The following is a 22,931-nucleotide window of genomic DNA, read 5'->3' as shown; positions in this document are numbered from 1 at the left end:
TGGAGATCCCACTTCTCTAGCTAATCTGTTCCAAAATGTAACCACACTCATAGTTAGAAAGATTGTACTCAGTACCCACATTAATTTTCCCTTGTTGAAATTGAAGACAGTTACTTCTTGTCCTCTCTCTTACAGCCACAAGGAATAGTCTGTTACCAACCTCTTCAGAGCCACCCTTCAGGTTTTTGAAGGGTGGCTCTGCGAGGCTACCCACCTCGCTTTTCTTCCCTGACTAAATAATCCCAGTCTCTCCAACCTTTTCCCTAATTCATGTTTTCTAGACTTCATATATATATATTTTTATTTATTTATTTATTTATTTTTCTTTCTGCTACACTTCTAATTTGTTAATGAAATCTGGTAAGGTATTTATTGACTCTCTTTTTCTTGCAACACGAGCATACAGTTGACTCATATTCAGTTTATGGTCCACTGTAGCCCCTCCTTTTCTGCAACACTGCAGCCTAGCCAGTCATTCCTCAATCTGTATTTGTACACATGACTGTTCTGTCTTAAGTGCAAGTTTTTTCACTTCTCCTTACTGAAATTTTTTTGATTCATTTCATACCATTTCTGATGGGTCACTCTGAAAAACTAATCCTTTTGTCCAAAGAGTCTACAACTCCTACCCATCTTGGTGTACTAAACTGATCACAGAAGAACTATGGGTAGATCTACAAAGCACAAAGGAGCACTGTGCTATGACTGCTACTAACCCAATATCCAATACACGGCCTGCAGCAGGTAAATTTGTTGTGGTAGGAGAAAGGGTCGGAGGAGGGGGAAGGGAAGGGAAGGGACAAGCGGGGGTAGATCAAGGCCCTGCCGTGAGGGAGGGAGGTAGGGGAAAGCACTGCCCAGTTGGAAGGCAGGCCGGGAACAAAGCTGCAGCTCATCTGGGGGTGCATGGGATGGAGCAGGGCTCATCTGGGGGGCACAGAGGAAGGGGGAAGGGGAGGGGGAGGGGACTCCTGCTGCCACGCACAGCTGGTCCGGTGCCTCGCCCACTGGCTCCTACTGCTGCTGCTGTCACTTGTCCGGGAGGGCACGGAGGGGGGGTGTGCCCCTGGATCTGCACTGGGCGGGCGGGCTGAGGCCAGGACTACTCCCCACAGAGCCTGAGCCATATGGGCAGGGCACAGGGCAGGTGGCAGTGCCACTGGGAGCAGGGGGCTATGAACGGGTTACAGCAAATTTTGGGGTGGCTGCAGCCCCCGGAGTAGCCTCCCAGTGGTGCCATCCCCTGCCCCACCCCAGGCTCTGCTGGGAACTGCCCTGGCCCCAGTCTGCCCTCTGCAGATCCAGGGCCTGTTCCAGCAGGGGCAGCACCGCTGGGAGGGGGCTACACGGGGGTCTGCAGCCACCCCAAAATTTGCCATAAGCCCTTCACAGACACCCGCTCCCAGTGGCACCACCACCCACCCCACACCCTGCCTGTGTGGCCCAGGTTCTGTGTGGAACAGTCCTGGCCCCAGCCCGCCCCACCCAATGCAGATCTGGGGGCACACGCCCCCCCCCCGCAACCGTGTCCTCCCGGACAAGCGAGAGCAACAGCGGCAGGAGCCAGCAGATGAGGTGCCAGTCCAGCTACATATGGCAGCAGGAGCCACCCCTGCCTGCCCCGTGCCCCCTGGACAATCCCAGCTCCATTCCACACCCCCAGGTGATCTGAGGCTTTGTCCCCCACCCACCCGCCCGCCCCAACTGGGCAGCACTTGCCCCTGCCCCAACCCCTGCCTCCCTGTAGGGCCTTAATCTGCCCCCTCACAGCCCTTACCTTCCACCACCCCCTCCGATTTACCTGCTGGAGGCAGCTCTCCACGCTGCGGGCTGTCTTCATTGCCTACATGCCACACTGCAGCTGCACACAGGACGGACATTTATTGGCCCAATTATTGGCTACTTAAGGCCAATATCTGATATAGATAATTTTCTTTATATCGGTACCAATCCGATAATCGGACCAATGTATTGGTGCACCTCTGCTTGAAAGTTAATCCCACCTCAGAACTGTAAACCACATTGGTTCTGCTATATTGGGGTAGAAGAAGTGGAAAAGGAACATTGCAAAGCCTGCACTAGGTGCATTCATGGATGCCTCCCAGCATGCTGGAAAAATACGGAGCAGAGCAGTAGACTATACTGCTCCAACAGCTATTCTGCCCTAAAGAGCAACTGTATAAGAGCCAAAGTAAGTACAAACTGCTCAAGGCTGTAGCAAGGACTACAGAATAGATCTAATATCACTCTCTAACTTAGGAGTAATATCCCCCCCCCCCCCCCCCCACACACACACACTCTTCCTCCCTGTTCCAGATACCTTCATTACCCCAAATGTACAGTTAGCTTCTGGGCTGAATTCTGTAAAATGGACATGTCACTTTGGTTTTGAAGATATGAGTAAAACTAATGGAGACAGGTCAAAATTAACATTTACCAGCTAGGCTGAACACTTGTAATAGACTGTACTAGAATACCTGTCACAGAGAAAAAGGGAGAGGGAGAGAGAGGGGTTGAGTTAAATACTTGTTAGTCATATTTTAATATGTTCCCCAAATTATCTGCTGAAGTAAACAGAGATGAACATGAGAAATTAGCAGCTTTTTAAGGGACCTTTACTATATTTGAATCAGCAAGTCCCATTAAGCTTGGTATGCTAGCAAACAATGATGCTTTCCTTTCTGTATTTTTCAAGGAAAGGGAATGTTTTAATAGCTACAATTTAATAACGTATATTAATAGGTGTATTAGATTACATTACCTATTACTCTTAAACAAAAAGCTGGTTTTTCTCACAGTGGCATGCCTTCAATGGTGCTTACTGTCAGGAGGCCTTAATATTACCAACTTAACTGTCCCTAAAGAATGATGTGTATATATATATATATGTTTTAATTTCCAATATAAAACTGGTATTGGCTTCCTAGTGACAAGCAGACATATTAGGGCCCCAAAAAAATTCTTTTTGAGGGGTATACGTCTTCCTTACCTACCCATGCATCCCATGAAGTATTTCCCTATCTATGCCCCTACTATTGATTTTTCTGTGACAAGGGAAAAAGAGCATTAAAGATAGTAGTCAGGAATGAAGACATGGAGAAATTCCATGGAAAAACACACTTGAGCAGGTTGCCAGAGCTCTGATCGGACACAGGCCTTCTGATTGATTTTACTGGGACTTTTTTTTTTTTAAGCTTGCACAAATGATTTATCAGGGACGAAGAAAAGACATCAATTGTCACCCAAAACTGTTTATCAGAAAAAAACGTTAGCACTATTAAGCTTGAAAATATATCCCAGACAAATTACATAAAGTGACTATTTGATTTTGCAGACGTTTTTATTTCCTATCTCATTGCTTCACTGCATTGCAGAAACTCTAGGGAACTGGACATGGTAGTTTATTCAAAACACTTGTATTGCTTTAACAATATCCCAGCATCACTATCGAATGACCTTGATGGTCTGTACAACATTTGTCACAGACTAATAAAATTTGTAAAGATACTTGCTGATATGATTGATTGTATTCTTCACTGCTTCAGTTACCTCAAACTAAATTGCCTGTCATTATAATGATGACTTCTGGAAGTGCAGTTTCTTAATTCTTTCCTCAGTCCTTTATAGCAATGGCAATCTTATAATACATTGTAAGTATTTATGGATCAATAATGTGGAAGGATAAAACACCGTGATCTTTCTACCAGTATTTTTAATCTCTCTATGTATAATGCTCCCTGACAAGCTAGCTGGCAGTATAATTTCTAAGTAAACAGGAAAAGTATCTAAATTTGTTTTGCACAAACAGCATCAGACTCTTAAATAAACTAATGCTTCTGAACAGCAAAGGATATCAGTGAGCTAGCTTTATACCTGCTAGTTAATGACGAGGATGCCGTTTGCAGAGTTTTCCAGAAAGAATATCACTATCCAAGTCTTTACCCAGATACTTGCAATTGTGCATTAGAAGCTATTTACATGGAGAACCTTTCCATACCATCAGATACAGAATATATCCAGTTAAAAGCGTCTTTGTTTAAAAGTGCAGACCTATTTGCAAGATGTTTATCTCATCTAAATATATTACTTTGTTATATATTATTTAAGTAATATTTATTTTTCATTTTCACTTTTCTGTGGGCCTTTAAAGATTATCATTTTACTTAAAATTACAATCACATTTTGTTTTGATATGATATAAACCAATTATCATCATAATAAAAAATGTGTCATTAAGGCACTCACAACCAACTAATAATATTGCTAAGAGTACCTGAGGATGAAACATATTATGCAAAAGTAGCTTAAGAAAAGGGCTTACGTGACACCACTATTTAAAAACAGAACACTTGCTATAGAAAGCTATCTGTACATCTTTTCCATCACTTGATTGTCAAAAAACTAATAAAAAATGCTATTCTGCTTCCTTCCTTTAAAGCAGTGGTTCTCAACTGGGGCGTCACAGCACCTAGGAACCCCTTCAGTGGTGCTGTGGGGAAACTGGCCAGGTAAAATTGCTTCATGCACTCCCCCTAAATTAGGGCTCTTTAATCGACCTAAAGCAATCAGCAAAGCTCCCTTCTATCATACAGCTCTTTCTGGTCTGTCGTCCCCTATGCTCCTCTGGAAACAGTCATGGGTGGAACTTCCAGGAGCAGCGTTGGAAGTGCTAGACCAGCAAGAGCAGCACTGCACAAAGCAGCTTCTGCCTGCTTTTGGCTCCTCCCTAATGGAATGTGGACACAAGGCACTTCACTTCCTGGTCTGGCTGTGCAGCAAGAGCAGTTTCAGGCAGTTTTACAGCTCTTCCTGGAAGCAAACCACAACTGAGAAGCACTCAGGTAAGCCAAAACAGCACCAACAGTGGTTCTCAGCCAGGGGTGCCACTGCATTCCAAAATGTGGTGGTGGGATGCCCTGACCCTGAAAGGGTTGAGAACCACTGCTCTGAAGCATTCAATGTCTAACAGTGTCAGTAAACAATTCTTAGAAAATAAATTAAAATAACCGTGGTTTCACATACTGAAATTTGGACAGACGAAAATGACTTATTTTGACTGAAACTTAGTTTGGTGCAAGCCTTAGCAGATCAACTAGGCCTTTAAGCCATCCCTGTGCTTTATGCATCATGGAACTACACTACCCCAGCTGCAAGCACAGGGTTTCATGGATGAAATGCTTCTAGAGCAACATGGGGGCCCTGAAGCAACCTTAGGAAAGAGTTTTGGCATGCCTTCTCTTTTAAGTGAACTTGACTGTATGTGACCACGACATGGACAATTGACAGTTAGCATCATGGACTGGAACAGAAAGCAAACCAAATGTCAGGAGCCAAGATCAGGAGAAGGGTTTGGAACAACTAGCACAGAAATCCATATTGACCAGCCTAAAGTCAATTGCTACACGAACACTAAATAGGGCCCAATTTTTAGCCAATCAAGTGGCATAACCAGCTAACACTCCCCAATTTGCTAGGCAGACCAAGCAGGGTAGACTGTTAGGCTAGGGACAGAAGTTACACATAAGCCAATTTAACTCATCAGAAACTGGTTTAAACCTGCAACAGAACAGAAGTTCAGTACACATCACCTAGTTTCAAAATGGCTGAAACTGGTTTAAAATAAAAATGGTTGAATGTAGTATCAAACTTAACTGATTTGGGTCAAAATGGTTTATGAAACCTTTATCCCAGATCCTTCCTGTTTTAAGTAAAATCAGAGTCCCTCAGCATCCCAGCATGCTTTCCAGCCCCGGGCTGGGCAGGGTTGTGTTGTCTGCTCCAGCAAAGAAGGGTTGGGGGTGGAGGGAGGCAGGGTTACCCCTCACCCGAGGCAAACCCTCGCTAGGGTCTGGGGCTAGGGAGAGGGTTAAACCCCTCTTCCCCTGACTAAACCCCCTTCTCCTGAGTACAAAGCTGCCCTGTCCTGCTAAATTTACTGAAAATTACTGCTGGCTACAACTGTGGATTACAAATCCCAGAGGCACCTAGAAGCAGGAAGAGGAAGTGATGAACAACCCAGCAGAGTCCCGCTTCTGTGATTCTCAAGGGCAGCAGGAAGAGGAAGTGAATACACAGCCCATGCTGGCTACATGCCAGACAGCCATGCTCTAGCATCCCCTGGCTTCTGGCCTGAGCCACTGCAGGCAAGTGACTGCATTTCCTGAATCGAAAGTGTATGCATGTCCAGTTGTTTCTAAATTTAATCTCTGCATTTTAGACCAACCTGCAAAGACTAAAATGATTTAGCCTTGGGCTTTTTAAATGTCTGTACTTAGCCATAGGGTTCCTAATACAGTCTACGTAATGGCACAGATAATCAGGTTTATCTTTTACTATCTGGGATTATGTGTAAGAATCATCTGTAAAGAACTTTCTGTACTTAGATATATTCTAGATCATAGAATCACAGAAAAGCAGGGTTGGACAGGACCTGAAGAGGTAATCTAATCTAACCCTCTGCTCAAAGCAGGACCCGGCTTAGATACACAGTTGGAAAAAAAGAGCCCTTTTATCCATTAGAAAACTCTCAAAACTGCTAAATGTGGGTGCCAAACATATACGTAAGTCTTTTGAACATAATAAGGAGGTTTGAACATAATGAGGAGGTCCTTCTTGCCTTGCATCCTGTGGGAGCTCTGCAGGTTGGCTTTTCTTCTAATAAGAGGATCAAAAGGAGTGGTACTGAACACCATCTTAATTACAAGATTATGAAGTGATATAATTCATAGTTTGGCTGTTCCTTTGTGCTTCAACTTTGCTTCTGTACTTTCTTTCTTTCTCCTTTCATAAATGATAAGTACACCCTCCCCTCCACCCAAGCCCATCAATCTTTATTCTTCAGGATATAAACTATCCAGCTGAGATCAGGATAATATCTTCCCAAATAAACTGATAATTAGATAAATTATAAATATTTCAAATCCTCATCTGGCAACAGTCCATGTCAGAGAAAGGGTTACCCAGCATTATGGACCAATGCTCTGATCTAACATGGCAGTCTTTTTATCTCATACCCTAAAAGCCCTTTTAAAATAAACTGATGTTGATAGCATCAAATAAGAGCTTTTCTAGGAATTTTTCAAACTAAATAATTCAGTTTGCATCCTCTATCCCTTTGAAGAATCTTCCAGCATAAACGTTGCATTTTGTCTCTATTTCTTGACTCCTTTTAAGTATCTAAAGAGATCTATAATAAGGACTCCAAATAATCATAATGCTCTCTCTTTTCTATATAAACATTACTGGAGTAAAAGGGTACAGAACTATAAAAATATATTTGAAAGATTAAAATATGCAAGATATTTAGTTTGTTAACATTTATTTCTATAAAATGTTTTCTTAAATAGGCTTTTACAGACAGTATGGCCAGGTTTTCAACATTATAAAAATTTTAACTGAAAATAAACATAACCAAAGTAGCAAAACTGAACAAAGAGCACTTTTCTATACAAAGAATAGCCAAAGAGAAAAAAATTAAGCTTTTCTAATACTAAGCTACTATCTGGGCTCCGTTCAGATATAGCCAAATGAGTGTTAAAAATTCCAAATTTCTTAATGTTCTTCTAATTCTTCAATCTTAAATATTTTTTCATATATAATTCAGCTGGCAATTCTGGAACAGATCAACAAGCAAACAAGACAATTGATATTTGAGCTTACCAGAGTTAGATACATGTAGTTAATCTTAAAATTCTTAAAAGTCCTAAAGTTTAAAATAAAAATCAAGAATCCATCAGCTAGTTTCTGTTCTTTGGGCTTTTAAAGTACGCTCAGCTTATATTTTCAGGCTAAAATAGTCTCTGCAGCTACAAGAGCTAGGAAATGCCATTTAAAATGTCATTTTGACAGTCATGTGACTCCAAAAGCAGACATTAAAAACAAAACAAAGCAAAACCCACCAAACACCAAATACCACAGGACGTGCAATAAAGTAAAAAACTAATGTACAGAGGCTTTTTTCCCCTTCCAAAACAGCAATTCAGAACTCTCTCTTTTTCCTTCTGCCATTTGCTGCCCCAGAAAGCAAAATCTCTACCGTTCCTTAAACTAACTTTGATATTTTCTAATATAAGTAAAATACTATAATTAATTTTATAAAATAATTATAAAGGAAAGTAATAATGAATTTTCAAATCCTGTGTTTTAATATATTTACACATAAATTGTACTTGTTAGGTATTATTTTACCAATATTAGATCATTCTTGTATCATGCTTTTTATCAGTACATCTCAAAGGTTTTTACAATGATCAGTTATCATTATCTCCACATGGGCAAGGTCATGTGCAAAGCCATGTCTCCTGAGTCCCAATCAAGTGCTGTATTCACTGAAGTACTGTTTTGCCTTTAAACCTTTCTCAATTCCATTACATATTCCCACTCAAGAATGCCTTATGCTTCCAGCTATTCTTTTGTATACTTTGATCATACTACTTTGAAAAGAGCTAATGCAAGTTATTTAAAGGTTAACTACAAATTAAAACATGAAAACTTAGTTAAATACAGATCTGTGTGCTGAATACCCCCCTAATTAGACCTCAGGGTCCATCAAGAAAAAAATATTATAATATGTATCTAAAAATCTTCTCCTTCTTCCTTGAAAAATACTCAGCACTTCTTCATTCACTGAGAGTATATCATTCTGTAACATTAGCAAACCATATACCTAATTCCAAACATGACAACTATGCTGTACATTCACATTTAAAAAAATATTTTTATACTGTTACATTTCATAGACACAAAATGCCAGAGTAACACACGCATTGACAGGTCAGTTTTATGTAAATTTTATATTTCAGGCCATAAGCCTTAAAGGAAAAGAGTTTGCAGCTTGGCTACTACACTGAGGGATCTACTGGCCTTGAGTCTACCTTGGTGCTAAAAATATGCTTCTTGGTAGGCATGCAAACGATTGGCTGAAATGTAAGTTATTACCTAAACTGTAATGTGCTTCTCTAAATATGTATAGATAGGTTAGCAGGAAAAAGCCAATAAGACATGGACCAAGTCTATGGAGGGTTGAAATATTTGTATATGTGCCTGACAAACTAATAAATTTGCAAAGAGAACCTGCAGAAGATTGTAGGGAATGAGGAAGATGCTGTGAGCATTTTAATTGCCTTTATGATTAATAAAGAGTGTCTGGAAGAATCATCTAAAAAGGATAGAAGTGGCTTCTTGGGTTCTTTTATTTATTTATTAATTCCTACAATAGAAATCCATACCTCATTTACTCTGTTTTTCCTGAGGCATATTATGGATCACATACAAATTACAATGGAGATACGATGACATACCTAGTGTTCAGGAAAAGCAACCTGAGCACTGAGAGGGGAAGAAAATTTTAGGCAGTCTTTGTGTATGCAAAATAACTATATCAAATTAAGATACATGCATTTAAAAACTTGATCTATGAAAATAAACACAAATGTACATAGAGCATATACTATATCTACACACTGATACGATTTGTAAGTTCAGGTAGTATACATACACATCAATTTAAACCACTTAAATCAATTTAGGCTGTATTGGTTATTTACTGATTTAGCTAATTTAATATGTGAGGGTTAAATAGACTATTTTACATGTATCTATATTACAGGTTTGCATCAGTTGAATTAAACTAATCTTTTTCAAACATTTAGTTAGAATTGGCTCATATTTCTGGTATCAGTTTAAAAAAGCAGTGTGTTTTTTACATCTTGGATTGTTTTGTTTTGCTTTTAATACCTACTAACTCATGACAAACACTTTGGAAAAGATATTTCTATTACTAATCCAGTACTCATAGTCTCACATTATTTCATCCTCAAGAAATGTAAAGGATGTTCTTTCCTTTAAGTGAAAAAAGAGAAAAATGCAAACACCAGATCTGTTTCCTGGCCTTTTATTATATAATTATTTGGGAAAAGGAGAGAAAGGGATTCATACCCATTCTTTTCTTGTTTTAAAGTAACCTTTGAGGTTAGGAAAGTAACATTTTCATTAGTGCTCACTTTATTATGGAAAAATAAACTGTTCAATAGAAATCCTGAACAAGTAACACAGCGCTTTTTAAAATAATGTGTTATTAAGGGCCAACTACTATAATGCAACTTTAAGAATGCAAAATTAGAAACCAAAACTGGAGGTGTCAACAGTAATATACTATAGGTTTTCTCTGTTGTATACATGCAACTACATCTCTGTTCAAGATGCTGGTCCTGAAATTATTACACATGCAAGAAAGTTCCTCACATAGGCAAACACTGAGCTATACACTATACAATATGTTGGCTATGAAATATTGCTGAAATAATGTTACTGAAAGAATATTTAAACTTCTGGATTTTATGCAATTTTGTGATTTTTAAAACTTCATGTCATTAATATAATCTCTCATTCAAATTTTAGAAAGAAAACATTTCAATGAAAAAACATTTTTAAACTTGAGCTTAATTTTATATTACTGTTTAAATGGTTCTAAGTAGGGTTGAAATTTTACATCTTCCTGAGATGAGTAAAATAGAAAGGATTGAGTTCCCACCATTATCCCTGTAATTTGGCATGAAAATATTACTCCCTATCATTACACGACTGTATCTTAGCAACTATGAGATGGAAGATGTTTTAAATAAAAGGTTAGAATCTACAGAATAGGAGAAGATGCAGCAAAAATTGTAGGGGGAACTAAAAATCAGGTCTTTTTTTCTATACCTGACATTAAATGGTGGTGGTAAGCTTGAAGGATTTTTCTACCATCTCTGTCAATGCAAAAATGAAGATTTCTTCCACAAAAGTTATTTAAATTGTTACTATAGCATTATTCTGTGCTAACAAAACAACCATGGGGGAGAAAAGTGCTTATTTCCAATGGGAAAATACATTTGTTCTGACTTGCAAAACTCAAAAATACCTGAGCCAGTTTCCTCAAACACTCCAAAAAAACCCAAAAAACCTTTTAACGTGAATGGAATATCGCAGCCCAAAATTATTTATTTAGATAATTATCAGTAGATGAAAATTGCTGTAAGTTTTCCAAAATTAAAATTTCATTATTAAGGAAATGTTATTATGTGTCTAGCAACTTAAGTTAACAGCTACAGTCAGACTAGTTAGACTGTAAGGAAAGATTGAACAGACTACAAAACAATTTTTTATAAAATTAACTTCTGTTCTCTAAATTCTAAATGAAACTTGTACCATACAAATGATTAAGCCATGGTTCATTTTGGCTAAGTGCAGAAAATCAAAAAGCCCAAGGCTAAATTGATTCAATCTTTGCAGGTTAGTCTAAGCCGCACAGAGATTATAACTTCTAATTATATACTATTTGAGACAATATATTCATGTAACCTTAGAAACGCTTCAGAAATAGGTCAAAACAGGCCATGGAGTATATGAGGGGCCCAATCTTACGGGGTTCCCAGAGGCTCCTCTATAGATTAATAAAGATTAAAGAAAACCAGTCTGCTCAATGGGACTCGTTGCTCAGTCTAGAAGATCCCATTAAGCATCTCTGTGATGCTTAGTTTCAGCTCTCAAACTGTGGATTTGTGTCTCGAGATAACATCCATGTTAACAGCAGTATACAGAGATAAGACAGAACAGACCTGATTATACCCATCAGCCCTCTTGTCTCTCTGCAAGTTTGTGTGCAGAGTCAAGCCTTTACCTCTCTCTAAAATGCAGTTTCAAGAAGTTAAATGAATAAAGGGTATCAAACGACAGGAATGCAATTTTCGTACAAAACAATGATTAAATCAAGGCTTCCTGACTGGTGATATAAACAGTGATCTAAATGGTGATTTAAATCAAATGTGTCCTGAGAATAAATACATTTCAGAATTTCCACACACAAAAGAAATTTGAGCATACCTAATTCATTACTTCTGTTTTATCCTCTATTATTTGGTTTTATTCTAAAAATGTTATTGTATATTGCCTTCCATTATTTTTCCATCATGCTTATTTAAATTAACTTGTAGTTTTAACTTTTAAAAAAGTTTTGCTGGTTTTTACCAGTAAAATATATAAATACCATATATTATTACTTATCATCTGTAATTTATCTATTTTTTTCACATTCTTGAAATATTTTAAATGTTAGTTCATGTAGTCTAAAACCTTAATTACAATTACAGATAGAACTGACAGAAAATAAACTGCTTTAAATATGTTTAAGCAAAAACTGTTTTTCATATGCTTAAAAAAATAAATACTAGTGGTTTTCCTGCTAACAACTAGAAACCTTCTAAACCAGAGGTGGGCAATTAATTTGGGCAGAGGGCTGCTTGCCAAGTTTTGGCAAGATGTCAAGGGCCACATGGATAGCCCCACCCCTTGACAGGTACCCCGTCCCCTGGTTGCCATCTTGGGACCAGAAGTCCCACCCCCTAACCCCCAGCCTTTGCCAGCAGAAGTCCCTCCCCTTGCTCCCAGAAATACTCCTTCCAGCAAGGGGTTTTGCCATCTCAGAACGAGAAAAACACCAAATAATATTCTAAAAATCAAACATCTACAACATTCATTAATCTGATTTTAAAAAATATTTTTGTCTTGATGTACACGTGTTTGTGTAGTGTGTGATGACACAATAGCTTAAAATGAAGTCTTACTCTTGTATACTGTGGGGGGATGGGGGAATGGGTGTGGGTATAGGTCTGTGGGGGCTGTGGGTGTATGGGTATGTGAGGTATGGTAAGGGTGTGGGGGGGTATGGGTGTGATTTGAGGGAGCATGTGGGGAGATGTAGGTGGGTATGGGGTTTTGGGGGGGATGTGTGCAGGGGGGAGGGTGACTGGGGAGAGTGAGGGGATGTGGGGGAGGGGGTCTGTGTGTATAGCTGTGTGAGGGGGGATGTAGGTGCATGTGTATGGTGGGGTGCACTTTTGTGACTTGCCCTATGAACACACACACACACACACCCCTTCCCTCATTGGTCTCTGTCTCTCTCTCCCCCCCTCTCTCATTGCACAGACACACACACATGCACAGACACAAACAGACACGCAGTGTCTCTCCCTCCTTTATTGCATGGACAATACACACACACACACCCCTTCCTGCTTCTGGCTCTGGGGTACCAGTGTGGACCCATGCTCCTGCGGTCCAGTGATGCAGCCTGGGACCACATGGTGCTGGAGCAGGCACACAGGGAAAGAGTGAACGCCAAGGCAAGCAGAGACTTCCACTGGAAGAGGCTGGTGGGGCAGGGCCCGGCCAGCCTTCCTCTCAACTCCTGCCTGCTTCCCCTGGGTCCTACTGCCCCTGGCTCATGTCATCTTTGACAGGCAGCCAGGAGCAGATAAACATTAATTTTCTAAACTTTTTAGGTGCCCTGTGGGCCAAACAGAATGACCTGGAGGGCTGAATTCAGCCAGCGCGCCATATTTTGCCTGCCCCTGTTCTAAACATATATTTGCTAGCTTGCTGGGCATCAAGGCTCAATATTAACTTCTCAATTACATATACATGCAAATCCAGAATCATGAAACAGTTTTACATTAAAAGCAAGTAAAAATATTTTATGCAATCATTTAAAGTCCAAAACTTTAAAACCTATAAATCTGCCTTGAGGAAGCTAATGCTGAAATAGCCATCTTTTATCAATTATTTCTACTTCCAAGATTCACATTTGAAAATCCCATTCCCATCACTGAACATTTTTATGTTAGCTAAAACCTATGTACAACACTAAACACGAAGTGTTTCAATGACAAAGTTCTAAGCATTTGTTTTAGTGAATGAAACATTAACTGACGTCACAGAAGAGAAATGCTGCATCTCCTATTTAGATTTTTTGGGGTGTTCATGCTGTCAATCTGCATATATACAGGAAGCAATTTGCCGGGGAGCGGAGCACTTCCCCAGAGCTGGCAGAGCCTGCGCCAGGCTCCCGCTCCAGCCTCTCCTGGTGCACGGCCACACTTTTATTTGTGCGTGGCCGCGCACGCATGCACCTTAGAAGGAACCTTGGAAGCAAACACTATTAAAACTATGTATGTAGAACAACATAAACTACAGATAATTTAGAAATCAGAATATTTCTTACTTTAAAACTAAAAACTACTGTACTCACCCATAATTCAGATTACCGATCTGCACTTTTTTACATCAAAGAGTACTAGATACTAAAATAACTTTGAAACAGAAAATATTATCTCTTTTTCTTTATTAAAATACATTTAACTCATTAGTGGTCTGAGGTTACAGTACTAAACGCCAAATATACCCACTTTAAGTTTTAAAATAAATTTTTATAACCCTAACAAATATACTTCTATAAATCCATTTAAAAATACAGAAACATTACATTGCCATGAAAGTAACCATACTTAAAGTATTTGATTTTAAGCTAGAGGGAATATATATTTGAATAGGTTTTCTGATGGAAAAATAAAAGGTTGATTGCATAATACATTATTTTATCTCAATTTTCCTGATTTACTATACATATTTTCTTGATAAAAAGAGATGACTATACTAGGAATACTTACTATTTAAAAAATACAACCTGAAAGGAAAGAGACTAACCTTTCAGAGACCCCAGAGCCCTGATTTATTTACTGAATATTACTAATGGAGAAAAGAGTTAAGACTTTGATACAGCCTTAGTACTCACTTTGATGTCAGTAGTGAAAAAAAACACAGCTCCTTTTGTGCCTCATCTAAAAGAACAAGATATATTTTTAATGTCTTTTTGACACAGCAGAAGTCAGTTTAGGCTTACTCCATGCTGCACAATGGCTAGAATTATGGGATGCTTGTAAATATACTTAAAATCTTCTAAAACACTAGTTGCAGTTACTCCCTTCTTATTTTAAGATTAACAATAAATATCAATGGAAACTCATATATATATATATATATATATATATATATATATATATATATATATACACACACACACACACACACACTCATATATATATATATATACACACACACACACACTCATATATATATATATATATATATATATATATATATATATATATATATACATACACACACACACACACACACAAAAACAGAAGTGGAAACTACATTAAGGGAGACAATTTCAATCGCATGCTAGATTTCAACTCCATAACACTCACTGATTTTAATGGGAAACACAGCTATAACTTCACTTAAAATCCTTAGATGCTCATACAGTTTGTGTTAAAGATAATGAGATATATGCGAAGATGGAGAATAATGTGAAGACTTTTAAAGCATTCTCTTTCACAACTTTTCTTCTACTTGTCTCAAAACGAGCAGAAAATTCAGTCTCTTCCACTATTTCTAATAGTGTTCCCAATTAGAAAAATAATTCCATTTAAAACAATATAGTCACTCAATTTGTTGACCGAAGCCTTTAGAAGGTATCAAGACGATGTGTGCATTCCCTGTTACTACTTTTGAAAGCTGTGAATAGCAACAGGAAAAGGAATAAGCTGAAGAACAAGGGGGGCAGCTGGTAGAAGAGGAACAAAAAAGCATTAAAAAATGGGATACAACTTTATTACAATTATACAGATTCAACAACAAAGCCACAAGAATCTTAAGAGGACTTTAAGCAACCAAGTAAAGGCTGAAGAGCCAAGGACTCAAGTTCTACACTTGATTCTTCAACATCATCCTGTGAAAATCATTACTTCTAGTAGACTAGTTTCTCAATTTATTGAAAACGAAGGATCTATCACTGAGGCTGCATTTTCAAGGAATTTAAGTGGCCCAGGGAACTGGTGGGCAGAATCCCCTGGGAAGCAATTCTGAGGGGGAAGGGGGCCTAGAGAGCTAGCTATACTTCAAGGAGGCCTCAAGGGCCTCAACCTATCCTAGTGCAACAGAAGACAGGGAAGTACAACAGGAGGCCAGCCTGCCTAAATAGCAATCTCTTCAATGAGTTGAAACTCTAAATGAAATCCTATAAAAAGTGAAAACTGGGTCATAGTACTAGGAGCTAGTATCACACTGGCATGCACAAAGAAAATTAGAAAGGCCAAAGCACAATGTGAGATGCAGCTGGCAAGGGACATAAAAGAAAACAGAAAGGGACTCTATGAGCATGTCAAGTATAAGAGGAAGACCAGAGAAATCACAGGTCCCTTATGGAAAGAAGAAAGCAATCTAGTTACAGATGATGCAGAGAAGTCTGAATTTTTTCCTTCAGTTTTCACAAATAGGGGCAGCTACCAGATGACAAGTGCTGGTGGCAGTAAAGATGGGTATGGAGACAAACCGTCTAGAGTAATGACAGAACAGGTGAGGGATTACTTAGAGAAGCTAGATGTTTTCGAGTCAGCAGGGCCACAGGGGATGCAACCTAGGGTACTGACAGAATTGGCTGAAGTAATTTTGGAACCATCAGCTATCACCTTGGAGAACTCACAGGGGTCAGGTAAGGTCCTGAATGACTCGAAAAGGGGAAATACAGTGCCCATCTTTAAGAAAGGGAAGAAGGACTATCTGGGGAACTAAAGACCAGCCATCCTGACCTCTATACCTGGAAAGATTACAAAATAAGTCCTCAGAGAATCCACTGTGATGCATCTAGAGGAAAACAACATGATCGGGAACAGTCAACATAACTCACCAAGAGCAAGTCATGACTGATCAACCTGATTTCCTTCTATGATAAAGTGCTAGGCTCTGGATTGTGGGGGCAGCAGGAGAGAATGAGCAGTAGATGCGATATACCTTGACTTTAGCAAGGCTTTTCACACAGTCTCTCACAACATCCTTCTCAACAAGCTAAGGAAATACAGACTAGATGAAAGTACTGTACGGTGGAACACTAACTGGTTGGATCATCATACTCAATGGCTCAATGTCTATTTGAGAGGAGGTATCAAGTGGGGTTTCCCAGGGGCCTGTCCTGAATCTGGCATTCTTTAATACATCTTCACTAATGATTTGATGATGGGATTGAGTGAACACTTAACAAATCTGCAGATGACACCAAAGACAGAGGACCTGCAGATACTCCAGAGGGTAAGGTTAGGATCCAGAATGAGCTGGATAGACTGGAGAAATAGTTTGCAATCAAACAGATGAGACTCAACAGGGACAAGTGCAAAGTCCTGCACTAGGGACAAAATAATTGCATGCACAAATATAGACTGGGGAGTGACTGGCTAGGCTGCAATACTGCAGAAAAAGATCTGGGGATTACAGTAGGCCATATGCTGAATATAAGCCAGCAGTGCCCTCTGGTTGTAAAAAAAAGACAATAGCATACTGGGTTGTATTAACAGAAGTGTCACTTGAAAATCAAAGGAAGTGATTCTTCCAGTCTAATCAGCACTGGAGTAGTGAGTGCAGCTTTGGGCTCCATACTTCAAGAACAACATGGACAATTTGGAAAGAGTCCAGCACAAAGCAACAAAAATTAATTAAGAGCCTGAGAGGCAAGACTTAGGAGGAATGGCTGAAAGAACTAGGGTTTATTTAGCTTGGAGAAGAGAAAACTGAGGAGGAATTTGGTAAGTCTTCAAATACCTGATGGGTGATTACAGAGAGGATGGAAATGGTCTTTTCTTTATGGCCATAAGGGAGGAGCAATGGCCTCAAGCTTCAGAAAGGGAAATTTACTTTGGAGATAAGGAGAAACTCTCTATGAAGGTGCTCATTGGAAGAAGCTACCTAGATTTTTTGTGGAATCTCCATCCATGGAATTTTCAAGAGTAGGCTGGACAGACATTTGGCTGGGATGGGATGGTTTAGTCAGGAATGCTCCTGCCTTGAGCATGGGGCTGGACTAGATGGCTTTGTGGGGTCCATTACAGTCCTATTTTCCTATGATGCTATGTTGCTCCCACACACTTTCTTGAATCATTTAAAGTCCTCCAAATTTATTATTCTTGGTTAACTCAATTTTTTGCTATATATCCTTAGAAAAAAAGTATTGCTATATCCAAAACAAATCAGTCACAATCTTAAATATGATCACCAAAACTATGGCAGGTAATCACTCAACTATTACCAGTTAGTGATCAATGTCAAGATTTGCTTCTCACACCAATAGATGACAGCAGAGTTAGAGTACAAAATTTAACTAAAAAAGTTACAAATGTACTTTATTTTAGATGACCTAAGGGAAATAATACCTACGATTAATGTGCTTATACACATGCCCAGAAATAATTTAAAAGGAAGTTTTAAAGTTAGAGTATCTATGCTGTTCACAGCACCTCACACAAACTCTGATTAAATCTAAGCTAAGTGTCCACCAAATTTCATACATTAAATCCTGCATGTTTCTAAAAGCTGCTACAGATCCACAATTTGTATCCTGAACTTGCATCATTCTACCATTCTTAGAAACCATGAAGTAGACAATTATTCTTTAATTGCTACTCTTGTTCGGAACTAACTACATCTTAAATCTCTTCATTGTTTTTAAATGTCAATAATAATCACCTCGTGTTTGAGAGCATTGCTAGATTTTGGCTGCTGGAAAAATGCTGGTTTAGGAAAGTCTCACATCCACAGCGTACTCCTGTGCATGATTTACAGAGACCAGGCAATGTAACAAACTCTTCAACACATCCAAACAGGAAAGGCCTCTCTCCCTATTGTGACGCATCTGGAGGAATGGAATCATAAAAGTGACTATATGGTTTTAGTAGTGATCACTTGCCTGTAATCCTGGTGTCTAACTCCCATGCCATACTTACCTTAGATTCTGTCCCTAGAAAAATCAATATTTTCCTTCCTTCCTTATGGGATTAGGGACAAGAAACATCTTTTGAGTTACTTACCAAGTAGAATGCTTATCCAAACATTTTTCAGAACCTTTACTTAACACAGAAAGGAAATGGCTATCAGACATAACTGCTTTCTGGTTCTTATGTTCAAGTTATGGCTGACACAGGAATACACCCATTCATTTAACTATCATAATTTACTGAGTTTTTAGATTTTACTACCTTTTGTAACATTCAGTCAAGAAGTTGAAAGAACTTATTATAAGCTGAGAATATTCACAAACTATTCTAGTATTTTCATACTATACTAGGATCAAGCAAATTCACTTACTCTTGAAGTAGATAGAGGTAGAGCAACTGACAAACTAGACTTTTGCTTATAAAAGCTCGTGACTTTTTAAACAAAGTTAGTCGCTAAGATGCCACCCTGCCTTGACTTTTGTAGTAGTAGCAGCTCTTCCTCAAAGATACTCTCCTGCATGTGCTACTCTTTACACAAGTATCAAAAAGCATTAATGATGCAAGTTTGAATTAAATGCATCGAGGAATGCTATACTGTTCTTATCCTTCCCACAAAAAAAAGATTTCTTTTCTTTCCCTGTTCATGCACATCCCCTCCATAAAATGAACAAACTAAAGCAGTTTTTCTACACAGAATTATTTAGTCTTGTATAATATGGCCTTGTAGTTTTCACCAGTGTAAAACTGTAACTCTTGTGCAGATACTGCGAAGCTTGCAATATTCAAGAACACATGGAGAGATATTCTTGTATATTTGTTATCATCAATTTCTTTAGAAAATCAGGAAGTTAATCACATATGTTAAAAAAAATATTTTGAAGAAACCCTTGAAAAAATGTAGCCTGTGTTCAGCCCTAATTTATGTTTAGTAAAGACTTCAATTCAAGCAGGTAAATCCCTGAAGATGCTATGTATATTAAGCATATTTTATCCCTTTGTAGCTTTTGTATGGCCAGACTATGCATGAGTTACCAAGACCAAGCCATGTAACAACCTCTTCTTCAATACATCTAAAATGGGCTAGAAAACACACCCAGGCAACCAAATGGAAAAAATGGAGATTTCCTTCTTGGGTAGTCTCAATGATGTCATTCTTGAGGAGGAAATTACCCAGCTCAAATGCAGAGGGGACAAAAACCAGAAGCATTAGTGGAGGTGACTGGGACAAGAATAATTACTTAGGAAACAGTGAGCTGAGAAGCAGTGACAGACTGGATGGCAATCCTGGAGGAAGACTGGAATTTGGGGGAGACTATAACTTGGACTTTCTGGATAAGGAGTCTGGGACTGGGATCAGAAGTGTGAGCAGTAGAGAATGGGACCAGGATAAGGATGCATGAATAGATAGAGATGGAACAGGTTGGAGGATAAGGGGAAGTAAGGATCAACTCATGTGAAGCCTATGCCCAGAAGAGCACACTCCCCTTCACAGCTCAGAGTGGAAACAAAGATTCTAAAATTCACCATCTTTCTGCTGCTAACAAGTACCAGTGAAACACATTAACAAGAAGTCTCTCTCTCCTTGTCTAACCCACATACAAGACAACTACTATAGCAAGTCTAAGGATTTTGACCCTACTAATGAATCACAGATTTCAGCACGATGCCACATGATGTCTCTTAAAAAAAAAAAAAAATAGTATTACACGCAAAGCAAGTATGTTAAAAGAACGTTATTAAGGTTACAAAGTTAAACAAAAAAACATTAAGAAATTCTAAAATATAGGTGGTTTATAAGATCCTATTTTGTTTTACTTGTGCTTATATATTATGACAGTGTCTTTCATCACATACTTTTTCCTCAAGATCCCTGCTTCATTCAGTGCAGAGTTGACCTGCTGTAAAGATAAACTGGGGTTCTAGAATGAAAGAAAGTGCTGTCTGTGGAATCCAGCTTCCTTCATTATAAAAATGGAAAGGTGTACAAGGAATGAGTGAAGAAAGAAAAGACTGTGTCACATTAAGGCAGCTTAGTGCTGCCCTGGAGATCTGGATTCCTAATAATCCAGGGTGAGCTATGGTCCTTACCTGATATGAGGCAAGTCTCAACGTTTCAGATATTACTGAGCACTTCACTTTAGTAAAACCTAAAACACATTAACTGTTGATTTTATATATACTTTACTTGAAATCCTGGGACCCAGTCTGCAAAAGTACTGATCACTCACAGCTGTGGTTGAAGTCACTGGGGAGCTGTACTTTGAACATCTGAAGATCTGTATCGGCATGCCAAGCACAAGGCCTGTGAGCCTTACGGGTCATCCAACCCATGGGGCTTCTCACTGACTGCCAGAGCTGATATGTCATCCCATACAAAAGGGTGTTGAGACTGCCAGGCTTCTCAACATGACTGCCAGAGCCACTGAGTCAGCGCAGCCAGCATACAAGGGTTAATGCTGCCACTGCTCACTGCCTCTTTAACCATTGCCAAATTTATGGATTTTGATCATCGCTAGCAACAAAAATCAGCAGCAGTTGCCAACAGGAAGAGGAGACGGTCAGTAGCAGAGGTATTAACCACCTGGGTGCTGGCTCTGCCAACACTATGGATCTAAAAACCACAGTAAAAATCCCCAAAGGCCAGATGATCCACCCTCTGGGCTGCTGGCAGTGAATATAGAACATCAACTGGTTTCAGTCTGATATCTCTGAGTCCATATAATATTGAGCTATGAAAAAAATCAAGCCCCAAGTGTCTCAAGAAAAAGAAACCAGAAAACCCAATAACAAACAAAAAAGGAAGGTAAAAGTATTCTACTGGTGTTGATGACCTTCTCAACACCAGTAGAATACTTTTACCTTCCTTTTTTTTTGGTTCTGCAATAAAAACATTCCCTCCATTTCCCAGTGCTACTGCATAAATAAATTAACATTTCTGAAGCACACCAAAGAAATGTGCATTCTGTCTTCAGAATGAGTTTTGAATGGTATGTGGTAAATGAGTATTGCAACAATGAGAAAACTAAATATTGAATAACTGCTCATTTATGAGCAGCATTTATCTGTACCTTGAGTGAAGCAGAGGATCTGTAAACACAGCAGGATGTAAGAATAGAGGCAAGAATTAATATAATACCTATGCACAGAGGGGGCAAATTAAGGTTGCAAAGTCACTTTTAAATCTGGTGTTTCTAACTTCTGGGTGCTTGATTTTGTAATATTAACAATGGCCATCTAATATGGGCTCATATATCACTTTTAATATGTTCATACTGATGTTATGTATGTAAGTATAAACACAGTGTGTAAGGGTTGCAAGTACTGCTTTAACATCATGAATAAGAAGCCTACCTTTCATTATTTGGTCTGTCATCTTTGTACATACTAACTGTACCACAGTAAACTATTATTATTCATTTTTACTTTAACAGGGAGTGACAGCTTAAGTTAGCAAACCCACAACTTTTTTCTAGATCTTGTTTATTTTGTTTTGCTAGAATGCTAATTTGATTCAAACTGTTCTTCCCTGCTGGGTCTCTTGATTCTTTTTTTTTTTTTTAAGAACTCAAGTGAAATTGAAAAGGGTTCTCAAGAGATACCCACTCATGTCAAACAGTCACTAGTAATATATTTAAAATTCTTGCCGGCCAACATACAGAAATGTCTTTAGTTTTAGGACCAAATATATCACAGTCCAAACAGTTTGATGACTTCATTTACACTTTTAAGTACTTACTTATTATATCCACAATTAAAATATGAACATCCATGAAAAGTGATGTTAAGAGCAATATATTTTGTTAAAAAAGTAAGCACCCTACATTTTTTTTTAAATGTCTGCACTGTTTTTTCTCTGCCATTTTTGTCTCTCATATTTATACTCTGACAAACTGACTATTTAAATACACTTTCTCCTAACTGCTCTCTGCTTCAAACACTGCTTTGGTACCTGTGATAGGAGCTTAGCGAGGTAGTAAAATTACATATATTGTCTAATGCAAATTTTAATAATGTCATATGCTTTTCAGTTTCAGAGCAGCTGCATGGTACAAAACACTTAAAGTTGCATTTTCCATACTGTTCAATTAGACAGTTTGCATTAGCTTTTTAGAATATGAAGTAAAAATAAGTAAGTAAATAAAGCTTATTATAAGGAATTTAACACTACTGTCATAGGAAAAGGTTAAAAACTATCAGTGAAATATGCTGTTCCTGCAACATTTGTTTCTTCTTTGCCATTTCTTCCATCACAGATATAGCTTGTTTGCTAATGCTTCTACTTCATTAACA

General features: G+C 38.6%; 1 protein-coding gene across 1 annotated transcript in view; it reads right to left on the bottom strand.

The window, feature by feature from the left end:
* FBXL17 (F-box and leucine rich repeat protein 17) overlaps nucleotides 1-22,931 on the bottom strand; it is a 503,943-nt gene that overhangs the window by 403,393 nt on the left and 77,619 nt on the right. The gene's annotated exons all lie outside the window — the stretch shown is intronic.

Source organism: Alligator mississippiensis, chromosome 3, assembly GCF_030867095.1.
Source record: "Alligator mississippiensis isolate rAllMis1 chromosome 3, rAllMis1, whole genome shotgun sequence".
Lineage (NCBI taxonomy): Eukaryota > Metazoa > Chordata > Crocodylia > Alligatoridae > Alligator > Alligator mississippiensis.
The sequence above is the reverse complement of the archived record's forward strand: the minus strand, read 5'-3'. Positions and strand labels throughout refer to the sequence as shown.